Source organism: Eupeodes corollae, chromosome 1 (assembly GCF_945859685.1).
Source record: "Eupeodes corollae chromosome 1, idEupCoro1.1, whole genome shotgun sequence".
NCBI classification, from domain to species: domain Eukaryota; kingdom Metazoa; phylum Arthropoda; class Insecta; order Diptera; family Syrphidae; genus Eupeodes; species Eupeodes corollae.
In genome coordinates, this window is record NC_079147.1 from 199,403,708 (window position 1) to 199,419,608 (window position 15,901).

Below are 15,901 nucleotides of genomic sequence, written 5' to 3' on the forward strand. Positions count from 1 at the left end.
TCAAAAAATGAATGTAATCTTAATTAACTTTAGATTCAGAAGGGCTAAAGCTGATAGTTGTTTGTATGTAAAAGAAAAAGGTGGCAATGTATATATATAATACTTGTTTATGTTGATGATATCATGGTTAATTCAAAAAAGACAAGAATTTAATTTTAGAGACAATTACAGAAATTGGAAAATATTTTCAAAATTACTGACATGTTAAATTTGAAGTTGTATCTTGGAATCTAAATAAAAGAGTAAAATGGAAAGTATTATATTAACCAAGAAAAATAAATAAAGAAAATGCTTTGGCTACTGGATATTTAAAAACTTAGCAATGGATGATCAGCTTTTAGACGTCAATGAAATTTAAGGAAAAGCTATTGGCTCTACTTCCCTTATCGGGAAATGTCGATACAGTTTGGGCTACAGACGATAGAGGTCGAAAATTTACAAGTGGATATTTATTTAAATTTGGAGAAGCTACATTCAGTTATGCAAGTAAAAAGCAAGGATTGATTGCACTACCATCAACTAAAGCAGAGCTTGTCGCTTTAGCAGAAGCAACTCAAGAACTTATTTGGCTGAGAACATTATTTCGAGAACTTCAATTTGATTTAGAAGCTATTACAATATTCGAAGACAATCAAAGTTGTTTAAAACTACTGGATTATGAAAAGATATATCCTCAAACTAAACATACAGATGTGAAGTACTACTTTCTTTGTGACATTAACAATCTAAGGGAGTTAAATTATTTTACTGTCCAACTAAAAAAAATGAACGATCAAGATTCAGACTCCTGGCTGGTCTTACTAAGAACAATGAAGACTTCACTTAAGAAGTATATATTAAGAAAGGGTGTTAGTATATTATACTTTAATATATTTTAAAAGCTTTTGTGATGTTAATATTTATAGTTTTAATATCGAAAAATATTGAAGTTCGGTATTTTTTTTCTGTTTTTATAATTCGATCATAATTTATTGTACAACAAACATGTTTAATTATGACACTTAAATCGGACTTCATGAAATAGCTGTTTTAATAATTATTACGCTGCTCTCAATAACTTCGATTTGTTTGAAACGCGTTCTTAGTTTCGTTTTCATGGTTAAAATGCATTCAAAATACAATTTCAATAAAAAAAGTGTGTATACACCATAATAAACATTTGAACATTCTTCAAACATGTAATTAAACTGTGTTTTAAAACCAGCACAAATACATATTAGCTGTCAACCTTAGCGTCTTAACATATCACCGCAAATAAGAAAATTTCAAAACGACTTAAGTGCATCAGCTGCGGCCAATCGTGGAATAACCAGAATAGTCTGACAAAAACCACCGGACAACGAAATCATGGCTCTATCAAAAACTTGTTGGCCATGACGAAGATTTTTCAGGGATAGCACCTTTTGTAACCTCTTTGTCATCGTACATTCATCCTAGGTAATAAGCCTGCTTAGACATTGACTAATTTTGATATACTTCTGAAACTACGACGACGATGGTCGAGTGGTGACTTTCACCAAAACTTAATATTTTTTATTTTTCGACTTTTGAACTTTTCCAATTTTTGTTTTAATCATCCTTTAACCATAAAGAACTAAATAAAATTATCGAAATAGATGGAGCCGTTTTCGAGTGTTATAGAGACTAACGGAAAAGAACTAATTTTTGTGCAATAGATTGAATTTAAGTTGGTCACTGAAAAAATAACTAGTTTCTTGGGAAACTAAATCTTATTTAGCTTAATACGATCGAGAAGTGATTAAAAATAGTAGGCGTAAGAAATCTCTAAGATACAAAACATCACTGGACAGAAGAAAAGATAATTCGACTTTCCGTTATCTAATCTACAAACAGACTCTTAGAATAATTTTGTGTTGAAACAATTTTTACTTGCGACCTTTAGAAATTATATGGCAAGTTTTGAATTCGTTGCTCTCGAGGTTTTTTTTTAAACTAAAAATATCAGTTTTTTACTTTAACCTAAGTTCGAATTTTCTCAAAAACGAACCGATAGATTTTTACTAAATTTAAAATTATTTCTATACTAAAAATATGATATATTCCCATGATGTGTGATGAGCTTCAATCACCCGTTTTTGATTGAAAAATTGAATTCAAACGTCAACTAAATAAAAAAAAAAGAAGAAATCTATGAAACCCTTTTTAAGGTTGAAAAACTCCATAATTCCTGGTTTGATGGTAACATCTATCATTTTTTATTTAGCAGACAGATTTTCTTTTACTTAACTAAACTAAAATCCTTTCCTATATTAAAATGAAATTTATGATGACTTCCGATAACATATTTTTTTTTGTGAGCAGGAAATTGTGATTTTCTCAATTTATGACCAATCGAACCGCACGGCCATAATTTGTTGGAATCGCTGAATAAGAAAATCCAAATTCATCTTTCAGCTGCCCCGCATAGTGCCAGTCAAGTCTACGAATATATCCTTTTCTTTTCAAAACGGAATAATATTCCTTCTTATCTCTATCTAACATCCATTTTATACCAGATTCGGAAAGTATACGATTTAAGGGTATATATATATGTATGCATGTAGATAGTAATATAAGAAGTTATGTGTGCTTAAAAGCTAACCGATCCGATCCGAACCGCATATTGTTCCACGAAATGTGCGAACGATTTATGTTCCATTCTAACAACCTCATATCACACATTTATTCACACATTCATGAACCATCAGGACGAGACTAAAGAATAAAGGACATAATACTGACCCACTTTAGTGTTGTATTATATGAACCTAAATATTTTATAAGGGATGTGCCTTTACGTGATGGGGAGATGCTTTTGGTGAGAGTGATGGGGTGTGTGCCTGTTATTAAATCATCATCAAACTAAAGGGCTGGACTTGGAGTTAATAGAGGAAGGAAAGATTTTAGGACAATAGTAAGAAATACTTTTTCAAGAACCAAACAAAAATATATGAAACTGGGTTAAACTTACAAGTGCCTTAAAGTTGTATTCTACTTTAGTTGTAGACAATTCTTTGCTCAATTTAAGAGATTGAATTCAGTTAGGCACCCTTTTTAAAAAAGCCAAACTTTTAATATTTCAAATAGATTTTGAAGTTACAAAAATGATTATAATATTTCTAAAAGTTTGTATGTTTGATTCAGTAGAGAGTAATAGACCATTTTGGATCATAAACCGATAACTTTTTTGTCATTAAAGATAGGGTTTTGAAATTTAACAAAAAAGGAATTTGAATAATAAGTATAATAACAGTGACAACCAAAAGAAACCAAATGTACCTAAAAATTTCAAAATTGCAAGTTATTTAGTTTTAAGCATCAAATAATAGTAACAATTTAAGACTTAAAGATATAAAGAATGTACGCAAAATACATTTTTGTGTTTAAAAATTTAAATTCCATTTGCTTTGACAAAAAAACATTTTGTTTTTGAAAATCCTTTAAATAAATTTTGTATTTATAAAGTTTTTAAATTTTTGATTAAAAAAAAAAACATTCACTAAGCAGTTTAGTATGAACACATTAATACAAATTTTATCTTTAATTTTCTTTACAAAAATATTGACTCGTTTCCGAAATATCAAATGAAAAAATTTGACATTTTTGACCACCAAATATTATTAAAACAATATAAGGGCTTAAGCAAACAAATATTATTTATTGAAAGAAGTTAAGTTTAGACAACACATTTAAAGAAAATTCAATATTTTGGGTTTTCATGAATCCCTCCTTTATTGGAATATTAATTGCATTTCGAATCGTTCAATACAGTTTTGGATGGGTTTAAGTTTAAAAACTACATAATAATTACTGGTGTGTAATCACTTAAACGTTTTTACAGGTATTCTCTAGAGGTATAACCAGATGCATTCCTCCCCTTACACAGTTAAACCGGAATACCCGCACTTTTAGGAATTCTCGTCTTCAAGTCCATTTTCAATGGTGCAATCAACTACAGACATTCGATCTTTAGTCGTACTAGGCCAATGTGGATGTTGAATGCCTCACTCATTTTAAAAGCAAAACGTTTACAAATTGCTAAAAATCAATAGTTTCAAGATGCATTTTTAAGGGTATAAGGGTATAAGGGTATGCACACAAATCTAATTGGAAATCCACATTTAATATTTGAAATTTTAGTTCTTTAAGGCAACGCTACAGTCCGCTGTGAACTACGTCCTCAACCATGAATCTTCTCCACCTACATAGCTTAGCTAACCTTTCGTTTTATCTTAGCGCTGCTGTTATCTTCATATAGAAGCTTAAGTATAAAAAGTCCTGAACAATCTCAATGATATGTATGTCGGTCGATGGTGGCGTTTTGATCAATAGATACGTCGATTTTGTAGATCTTTTCTTGATGACGGCATGTACTTCTTACATTAACCGGTAAGCTTAATTCTTGACGCCCCTGTCTCAATGTTAACAAGAAGGCTCGCAACGTGTTCTTCGAGTTATATCGATGTAATGAGCATATACTAGTAATTGGACATACATACTTTTGAAAGATAGTACCTCTACATTGGGAGCTTTGCACTAATCGTATGACAGGGCATCACCTTGTATAACGCCTTTTTTTACATCGAAAGGTTCGATTAAGTTGTTTCCAAGCTTTATGAAGCAGCTCGAATTCTGCACAGTAATTCTGCACAAACGGACGAGTTAGGATGCCGTCCCTGTAGATGCTGTCTCATGATGTTTTGAACTATTACAAACTTTTTATTTATTTTTATTAGTTTAGTAAGCGAACACAAGATTTAAATATTTAAACTGGGTTTAAATTGTGATTTTCATTGTTTGTACTCTTGTTACTATTTTCGCGATAACTTCTAAGTTCACACGTTTCCGAAGATAATTTTGATTAGTATTTGTACAAAACAAGCGTTAGGAAGAGTGGGTGAATTCTAAAATCTTTCGAAAAATATTTTGTTTTCTCTTATTCTAAAGTTTACACAGTTACTCGTGTGTCATAAAAAGAGCCTTTCGAAGTTTAATGGAAAGTTAACTTTAAAAGTGGTGAGCTGATAAACTGCATTCAATAAATTTCTTAACAATAGGTCTTACAAAAAATTATCTTTAGATAAATTGAATAATGACAAATTATTGCATTTAAGTAAAAGTTGAAAACTAAGCTTTGAATCAAAAACAAAATGTATGGTCTTAAAGCCTTCAGTAATTCACATTAATGGTTTGCAATTGTTCTACCATTTTTCACTGTGCAATGGAGCCTTTATCTGATAGACCTTAGTATTCTATATTTTATTATTGTTCAATTCAGCATTCCACATTCATTTTCAAATTCAAACGCAATTCTGTGTCAAATATACTTTAATTTTATATAAAATCTAACTAAATCCTTCCCTTATAAGACCTATAAAGAAATTTCTACCGTCTTTTTATTTTATGACGAAAACATCAGGGCCTACAAAGCAAACAGTAAGTAATGAAGATGCGAACAAGATGTGGAATGTCATTTTGTGGTCTATGCTACGCCGCCGTCCGTCGTCGGTCGGTCACCCGCCCGCCACCGCCATTCGCTCGTCCCTTTGCCTATCCCAGTGCGATGATGTTGATGATGAAATGAGGACATCGGGACAGATACAATAGAATTGACAAAAAAAACTAAGGTTCAGATTTTCCTATTTTTTGAAAAACTTTTATCCTTGTAGAAACCCAAACCAGCCACATTAATATACCCGTGCGTCGCTCGTATACATAAAATGAATATGTGATTTAAATGACTATAGGCAGTAGGAACAGTAATGAAGATGAGAAACAGCTCCCCAGATTTGGAGTCCTTAAAGCTGAGGTGAATTTTGTTGAACCCAAACCTCATCCTGTACTGATGCTAAAAAAGAGGACACAAAAATACGAGGAAATCGCTGCTGTCCCAATCATGTTAGGATGTTTGCTTTGCTCATCTGAAAGTCCTTGTTTTTGTGTTTTTGTTTTCTGGATATATGTGTGATGATGATTGTAGACGATTGCATGTTCAGATGAGTGTCAGGGATATGTTTATAATGTGGGTGAGAGGACAGGACAATGATTAGCCATTGCCATCGGAAGCGCCAGAGAAAGCTCCTGCACAATTCCCATATCGGCAGCTTGTATAAATGTATATACCTCTGTATTTTGTGTCTACTTCGCAACAAGGAGTACGTAGGTGTGTATATGTATGTATGCGTCACTTCAATTGAATTTTATTATTTATTCATTTATATACATACATGTGTTTGAATCAAAGGACATGTATATGTGGAATCCTTGTTATTTAGAATACGATGACAAAATCAGGATTCCTACGAATTTAATTCAAAAGTAACAGCAACTGGTGTTGTATTTTATGTTTCGATAAAAGAAAGAAAGAAATGAAAGACAGGGAGAAATAAAGAGAGAGAGAGAGAGGGAGAGAGGAATTGAAATTTTCAACAAAATAAATAAATTTTGATGAGATTTTATTTGTGGGAATAATTGAAAATCTAGGTCTATCTGTCTTCTGTCATCAAGAAAATGAATAAAATAGGCTCTAAAAGTAAGAGGTAGGTAGCTCATACATATACTCATTTAAAGTTAGATAGAAGATGACAGATCGTTTTTGTGTCTTAGGAATTTATGAATTTTATCACAAATAGGTACATAAATATAAGAATTCTCTGATATTAAACCTAGTGGTTTATTTTATGGAAATATGTTGTATAAATACGATATTTGCTTGCAATTTATTCAATTCATGTTATACGTAGATATCCTTATCTTAGCTTTGCCAATTAAAAAGGATTTTGAGATTTATCAGGGTATTTATTAGAGAATCTTGTGAAGGTACTTACTTACAAGAGGCACTTTTAATGTCATTTAAAGGGAATTTGAAATGTTCTGTACAGAAGGTAGGCGCCTGTGTACACTCAAATGGTAGTCTATATGTGGATAATTTAATTCAATTCCCCATTAAGATTTAATAAACTTATACGTTCTTTAAAGAGGAATCATTTGTTTTGGATAGTATCCTTTTGAATGCTTATATAATTCGCAAATCAAATAGAAACATGGTAAGATTGGAATTGAAAATTTTGTTGTAAAACATCATTTGAAGAGTAGAAACTTTTTCTTGTCCCTTTTTAAAAATCTAATTATTCTGATAGACAAAGTGGTATAAAAGTTTTAATTTCGATTTTTGGCAGTTGTTTGCTGCCATATTGTGTTAGCCACATCTGTCAAATATAGTTGGCATATGCTCTTTTCTATTAAGTTTTTCTTAAAAAAACAATTTAAACTGTTCCATTTTCACACAACTACAACATGTATAAATGTTATAAAAAGTCTTCAGTTCAAGCTAAATCTCACAGGCTTCGGTCAGTTTCTGGCCGCTTTAATTTTTCTTGCAAGAGGACAACTATTTCTAAACAATTTGTTTATGAATAAATTGACAAAGGGGATCAGATATAAGTTCGAATAACAAAATTTAATTAAAAAATATTTAGAGAATTGACCCATTTGGTTTAAAGAAATCGTGAGATCTGACATGCGAACTTCCTCGAAATAGCAGGATGCTTTATAACAGTCTGAAATTGTTCAACATCTCTAATGGCGATGCCACAACAGTATAACATTCGGTTTAGCCAGATGCATGGGCATAGAGACATTCTAGGAAATTGTAAAGCTGGTGAACTCGTCAAAAATGGTATAGTACTAACCAACGTTTGACTAATGCCAGCAAACCAATGGCTAAGTATAAGCTTTTGCTAAAACTAACACTCTTATCTGTTTTATAAGTACCGACAATTGCGACAGGTGCCAATTTCTTATTTTTAACATCCCATAGGAAGTAATTGTAGACGGTCCGATTTGTCGAATTGAAAATTTTGATATTTCTCGACGTTTCAAGGTCCCTAGAGTCGAAATAAAAGATTTTTAGAGAGATGTCTGTGCATGCATGTGTACGTACGTTCGTCGTCCATAGCTCAATAACCAGTAAAGATATCGACTTCAAATAAATGATGTTATACCGATAGTAATACAGAAAGATGCATAAAGGAGTGGGTGGCTTTTTTAACATAGCACTTTAGTACCCGTGGCATGATGGTTAGTGCGTTGGACTGTCATGCCAGAGGTCTTGGGTTCAATACCTGCCTATGACAACACTATGTTGTTTTTACGGGTATTGCCTCTTGCAAGGAATTGATAAATTTTTCAAGAGTAACTCCTTTCATGAAAAGTTTTTTTCTAAAATTTGGCGTTCGGATACGGCTTAAAGCTGTAGAGAATTGTAAGTCACTAGGCCCTAGTTCTCAACGGACTGTTGCACTAATTTATTTTATTACTTTAAAAAAAGGTGATAATTTTATGCAACGAAGAATAACGTAACAGTTTTTTGTACAAAAAACAACTTCATGTCACATAAATAGGGACAAGCTTTTTTAAATAGAATCACGAAGTATGGGTAGAGGTAAGGGATTAACCAAGTTCGAAATAGTTGTATTCAACTAACTCAAGGACCAAGAGAGGTATGGAAAAAACTACAAAGGACAAGTGAAGAATGTCACATAATTTCAGCAAAGTCGGGCAATAGTTAGAACTGCTTATTTAAATTCAAGAATTTCCATGAGTAAAATCAAGGCAGAAGCTGGGTTAAATGCAACTAGATCCACTGTTGCTCGGGTGTTACAGAAGCCAGACCATATTCGACAGCAAAAAGTGAAGAAAAAATTACCGTTGAATGCTGTACGTAAGAGCCAACGCCTTAACTTTGCAACAAATCGCATCAGGTGAAGTCGATCTTGGCATACCGTCGTCTTTTCCGATGAAAATATATTTAATTTAAACGGACGGATACAGCTGCTATTTCCATTTTTTAAGAGAGGAAGAAATGTATCTTGAAAAACGTCACATCAAAGAAGGCGGTGTAATGGTATGGGCGGCAATTACCTGTAACGTATTCGTAAAGCTGAATTTTGAAAGCTATAAAATGACAGAGATCACTTGCAAATCGATTCTGGAACGATTATGCAGCTTTCTGAATTATTTGGTGGAAAACGATCGACTTTCCAACAATACATAAAATCCATAAAATCAGTATACACCTAGACTATAAGATTTTTGTTATTTTCTTTACTTTAAAGGGTCTCACAGGTAAATGTAGATCTTGTCCCTGACACAAAAAAACAGGTACTTTTTATGACCTTCTTCGGAAAAAGCCCCACAAAACTTGTATTTTTCATTTAAATCCAACCTTTTTTTTACATATAAACCTAATACATAACTCATGCATTTCATATATGGCTTTTTCTAAAAAAAAATCTAAGGCTTTGAAAAATATTGACATAAGCTTGTCCCTCATGTCACACGAAGTGTATATCATGGTACCATCAACACATGCTACATAAGAAAGTCTTCCTTGAGAAATAATTGCGAGGCTATATTTAAACAATTTTATAATGTTAATCAAAAACTCTCTTTTGTCGAAAAATAATTTTCGATACCTGAGTCAATTCTTGCTTTCATTACTCTTCGGTCACTTTTTTACTTATTCGTATTCAAAATATCATAAAAAAGTACTAATTTTTGCTATAAGCATGTTTTGCTATAAGCTTTAAAACGATGTCGATGACAACCTCTACAAAATCTGACATTTTTAAAAGTAAGATGAATTAGGGCGTTAATCCTACAATTAAAAATTCGTGTTGTTTGGAAAATTTGTCAAAATATAAGAAACATTGTTGTGTTAACTGTTATTTATTTTTTCATTTCAAAGCGATTCATATATTTTTTTAAAAGTTTTCGATAATTTTTTAAAACAAACTTTTATTTGCAAATGAAAATTTCTCTTTGCATATAACTAAAAAGATTTCAAAATTCTAAACACATTTTGCAAAATGTATTGTTTGGTGAACAAGAAAAAAAAATGCTTTGCAAAATAACAAAACTTTTTCTTTTCAGAAAAGACTTTCCACTTCGCAAATTTGGGTTTGGTGAATGCAATTTTCAAAGTTGCACAGAGAAAAGTGTTTGGTGAATTAGTACCCTGAATTCAAATCTCGATTGAAACTTTTTTATCATTATTTCGAAAATATGTCCCTCTAAAATTGTAAAAGCGAACCAAAAATGGGTTTTAAAAGACTTAAAGCACAACATATCCCTTAATAATTAATTTTATGATGATATTATGACGTATAAAAATCTTTCTCTTCTAGAAACAGTTTTAACTATTTTTGTATACTACTTAGTATCCCGAAATTTTTGACAATATTAAAATTTTTCATATTTAAAAAGAATATTTTTGGATTTCAGATTTGAAATATATCCGTTTCCAACATTTTTGTTTAGTTCTGCAATGTATTAAATAAACTTGAATTTGGAGCGTTGTTTAGACGACAGATTCGTTAGAAAACGAACATTACTTTTAAACAGTTAAAACAACTTCAACTTTTCTTTAAGATTTATTTGATACAGGTCATTAAAAACTTTTGTTTGCGAAAATACAATACAAATGTCGTTCATATATTTAAAAGAAAGGAATTGAAGACTAGGAAGATCTCCATGAAGTTTATCAAAAAAAAAAAATATTTCATGAACTCATATAGTCTGAAAAAGCTTTTTTATCTGTTTTTTTTTTTTTTTTTTTTTTTTTAATTTGTAAAAGAAATATCTCAAAAACTTGGTTTTAGATTTTAATTCCGTCTATCAAAACCGAAAAAGTACAATTTGTTTGTAAGGAACAAAACCTTGTTATTCATGAGATGTCAAAAAAATTGTCTATTATGGTACATTTTAAATAAACAAATTGACAGTTGACAAGATTGTTAGTTCTTGAAAATGTATTATATAGCGCCTTATTGGTTATTATTTATTTATTTATTTATTAATTGGTTTCAGTATTTGTCCTTGTGAGGCTATTTCAAGCGACCTTGGAAGTGGTCTTTATTTGCTTTTCTTGCTATTCGGTAATTTTTTTTTGTGCGTCCTGTAGAAGCTAAACAACCACTTTTTATTGAAGCAAGATATGTTTTTTAATTAGCACTGACCTAGCTCTCTATATGTTTGTTGTTGTTCTTCTACTCGCATCATTTTTCTTTTTGGGTAAAAAAGGTACAAATTAAGCTAAGTCCTTGAATGCCCTTGTAAGTACATACCAACTCGTACAATGTCTGTTAGTCAGAGACTATATCATATAGCATGGAGCCTTTATGACAGGTAGGATTTGGTTTTCGTAGGCAACGCGCAACGTCGACGGCGCGCGGAGGTTTGTGTTGTAAAGGTTAACATGAAAATAGCATTTTTGGGATATGAGATAGAAAATGGCTTTTGCCGGAAGTAATTCTCTGACCAGTATAGTATTGTTGGCTTAAGTTCTATCATACACCTGTTGCGTTTTCTTTTTTCCTATCCTAACCCTTCCTTTCATCATAATCAGTATGCTCATCTTCTATAGAGCTATCTCTCTTGCTCTCCTGATTAAATTGAAAGGATATACTTAGCTAATTTTTGGATTTGGTTTGTGGTCTTGTTGGTTTTTCTATTTGAGGTAATAATTTTGTGGAGAGTAAGGACATATAAAATATAAGACCATTTAATAATTGGGTTTTTGGTATAAATGAATAATATATGTTTATAAAAGTTAAAAAAGAGCAAACGCAGTGAACAATTTATTAAGATGAATAAATGGTTAGGTTTAGGTTAAAGGTACTTACCAAAATGGATAGATTTTTGTTTTACTATAATTAAACATAAAGATTTCTATATTTATGTAGAAAATGGATATATGTATGTATATCTTTTCACCAATGAACATGAACTCATCGAAAGGACTGACCCTATTTTTTTCTATATATACCCTTACATATATGTGGTGTTTTGGCTTTATTTAATATTCAATTTATGATTTTATCAATGAAAGAAAATATGAGATAATCATTTGGGAATTAAGGGAAAATATTTTGTGGTTGTTATTTTTGGATAAGGTAGCACGATAGTATTTGGAGATAGCTGAGCTAACCACAAACACCTTTTTTTTGAAAGGATATTATTTATAGAAGGATTTGTTTATATGTGTATAACATTGAAATGAAATCGAATATTAGAATTTCTCTATGAAAAATTAATAAGTTATGTTGAATAGAGCGAAAATATACCTATGGTAAAATTAGAGAGAAGATTGAAGACCACAAGTTATATAGGTGTGTAGATCTTATGGACATTTTGACCTTATTCTTAAATAATGCAAGGAAAAATGATTTTTGGGTTCATTTTTCATCGATTGGGGATTTTACATTCTAATTTATGGTTTTCACATTTCATTTTAAGCTCTTCGCAAGAGTCGGAATGGAATATATGCCTTAAGAAATAGTTTTTATATGTATATTCGAAAAGACTTACGATTTTATTTTTGTTTCTACGAAAATGATGATGATGATCCAAGGGGACAAGAAGATTCTGGAAAAAAAGTTAAAGTTTTAGATTTGTTATGATTTTTCAACTAAAATTCAAAAGATCGATGCTGCAAATTGAATAATTCAATAATATTTTTTTCCAACATCGTCCTAATAGTCTTATAGAATATTTGTTTTGTGAATGTGAAAATATATCATGTTGAAAATTAAACGAATATTTTGATCTATTGTTTGATAAGCTATTGTTCACTTCTTTTTCAAATAAAAAGACCAATTTACACATTAGTTTACACAAAAATATGTCATTATACTATAATTTACAAACTAAGTTCATCAAATGAAAATAATATTTTAGTTTTAATAATTTTTCAAAATTTAATAAAAATCAATTCTATTTTGGAATTCAAAGAGTTGACTTCTTATTGTTTACATGCATTACATTGGTGACCCCGAGTTAAAACATGCTTAGATATCACAAGGTACAACATTATCATAGTTACAAGGTACCCCCTGACCATCAACGGTAAGGTATTATTTTAAACACCAACACAATGCCTGATACAGAAGAGAAAATCTCAGGAGCAATTGTCAAAATTTCTATAAGAGTGCAACTATTTTGGAAATGCAGCCTAGACCTGTGGTTCCTACAGTTTGAGTCCTAGTTCCACCCCAGTGGAATCAGTTTAGGTAGCACAATGTTTTACAATTTGCTGGAAAGCCTGAAAGAAACAGATGTGTTAAAATATTGTAAAGTGCGAGGTATTCTTAAAAATATAAGACTTCTGTCATCCTTTCGCGCCACCGAACGAAAGAGTCTTCAAACCCTTCTCATCTCGATGGAAGACAGCCATCTCACCTGCTTACAAAGATGAAGATGGCCTGAAGACTTTATGAAAGAAACAACTACTAAACACAACCGAGTCCATTATATCGTGTAGCGAAAATCAAGGCGTTTAAAATTTGACATCATATCAGATAAAATCTCAGATGCTTACTACAACTTAGGAATTGCTTGTGTCTTAACTCCGCCGGCCAGCATCATTCAGTGTGCAGTGGCATTTCTGAATTAAATTAAACAGCTTTAAGTCCCTAGAAGCCAAAGTTATTCGCGTTCAAAGTATCCCTTCAAGAAGAGATCGGGATCCAAAATATCCAATGTTTGCTATGGGAAAGAGGTAAGGAAATCTGCAAATACCTTAATGTTTGCTCACAAGCAATGGAGCCACAATTTCAGTCAACCAATCCAACACTGAAATTCCAACTTATGGCGAAAGATTAATGTCACTTAAAACTGAATGAAACTTTTCCTGGTCTTATGTCATTGCTTAACATCAGCGAGCCAATCCTTTTACCTGATTTCGTGTCAGTTTTCAATATTTTGGTTCACGCTAAAAACAAGAAATTAATCGATAGAAAAACAAGTCGTAAAACACATGGTTTTGGTTCCCCAACTTCATCAAGTGCCGCAAATATTCAACCAATAAATCCATCGTCCTTTAATTTCGATTAATTCAAAGAATTTGAAAAATTACCAAGACAAACCTATTGGCTAAAACTAAGCCTGATGTAACGCAACACTTACAAACAAAATTACATCCTTGGTCCACCAAAGCCAGACGTTTATCTACTGAACAACTCAAAACCACTAAGTAAGAATTCGATAGTATGATCAACTGACCTTCAAAGAGTAGCTAGGCTCTTTATATGGTTTAGAAGAAAAATGGCGACTACCGACCTTGTGTTGATTACAGACGACTTAATCTGTTACCATCTCAGATCGCTATCCTATGCTTCCCATTGGATGTTTCGCTCATCCTTTGAAGTTTAAGACAGTTTTCAGCTTTATAGATCAAACTAGAGCATACCAACATTCTGGGCTGTTAAAAAATATAGTCAATGTAATGCTGAAGAAACCGTTCAACGATTTATCCACGAAGTCACGAGATACGTCTTACTCAATATCTAACACAATTGAAAATCATCAAGATCTTCTCAAACTGCTTTAAAAGTTTTTTCTAGAGTATGGTTAAGTAAGGGTGGAGTGGCTGTCCAGATGTCATTGACAAGGCCTCAAGGGTCCATTGTGATACCACTAATGAGGTTACTCATGGGATATTAATGAACTTAAAGAAACCATTTTGTACTTTTAATAAAGTTAGAGAGACGTTTTGTATGTCAATCGTTGCCAGTTCACTGGTATTATCGATGAAGGGATTACCGAGAAAGTTATTCCTTCTAATACAGAGTGCTGAACATGTACATTGTAAATAGAATGTGTTGGACTGTTTCCTCTTCCTCCTCATCCATGCAGCTTCTACAAAAGTCATGTGTTTAGAACCCTAGCCTCAGAGCATGTCTTCCTATTAGACAGTGTCCTGTTATTACTCGAATTGTAGAGCTTATACTTTATCTGCTCAGGGATATCAAGCCTTTTGACCGTTTTTGGCGAACTCATCGGCTTTGCAATTTCCCGGAATGTCTTTGTGGCCCGGCGCCCAAATGAGGTGAATATTAAACTGTTTCGTCATCTTATTCAGAGATGATCGACAATCGTGCACTATTTGAGAGTTTGTGGAGACAGAAGCGAGAGATTTAAGCGGATTAGCTATCTGAGAAGATTCGTTTATCCTTGCAAGATATAACGTTTTCTTTGAGCCAGGATAGTGCTTCTTTAATCGCCATTACTTCTGCCTGGAATACACTACATTGATTGGGAAGTCTATATGATATACTGAGATTCAGTTGTTCCGAATAGATACCACTTCCAACTCAGTGATCGGTCTTTGAACCGTCTGTATAGAAGTGTACCTCTTCCAGGGGTCTCTCCTCTTCCCAGGAGGATCTTGAAGGGATGGACACATGTAAGCTTTTACCGAATACTATTTTTGGGGTGGTATAGTCTAAGCGATCTGGGATAGATCTGTCTAGAATAGTAGTATGTCCAGTAACTAACCATAAATCCTTCAAAATACACTTCCATCCATCTTCTTAGGTTGTCTTGTCACTAAACAAGGAATCAAACCATTCTAATCTTAAGTTGAACCCATCATATACATCAACAGTCCAAGAGTTACAAAGGTTTTTGGGATTGATTAATTTCTACAGACATTTTGTTCCCAAAGCTTCTCAGCTCAGTCGTAACAGTTTGTACCTTTGAAAATCACGTACATTCTTAAGGTTGCTAATGACTTAGCGTTTTGAATAGATTAAAAAACAATGGTATGGAAAGGTGTTGTTTTTGTTGTTGGATTGTCAGGAGCACCATTTTTAAGCATAACATACAAGTATTTTGACCGTTAAGATCTAGTTGATTACAACTACACTAATAGGAAACTATTAACAAGTAAACCAGGTGAAAGCTCAAGGGGGTGAAATTAACACGCTTTATATTTCTACAAAATTTGAAGATCAATGTTACATCCGATAGGCTCAATCTCAATCTCAGTAGACGTATGTACAGTACATACGTACATAGTTGAAAGACTGTATATTAAGAACTTTTTTCTTGGACTTATCAA

At 32.2% G+C, this 15,901-nt stretch overlaps 1 long non-coding RNA gene across 1 annotated transcript in view; it reads right to left on the reverse strand.

The window, feature by feature from the left end:
- Positions 1–15,901, reverse strand: part of LOC129940893 (uncharacterized) — a 103,910-nt gene that overhangs the window by 65,569 nt on the left and 22,440 nt on the right. Inside the window, exon 2 of the long non-coding RNA XR_008780782.1 lies at positions 12,370–12,426. This is a non-coding gene — a long non-coding RNA (uncharacterized LOC129940893). The remainder of the gene's footprint in view (positions 1–12,369; positions 12,427–15,901) is intronic.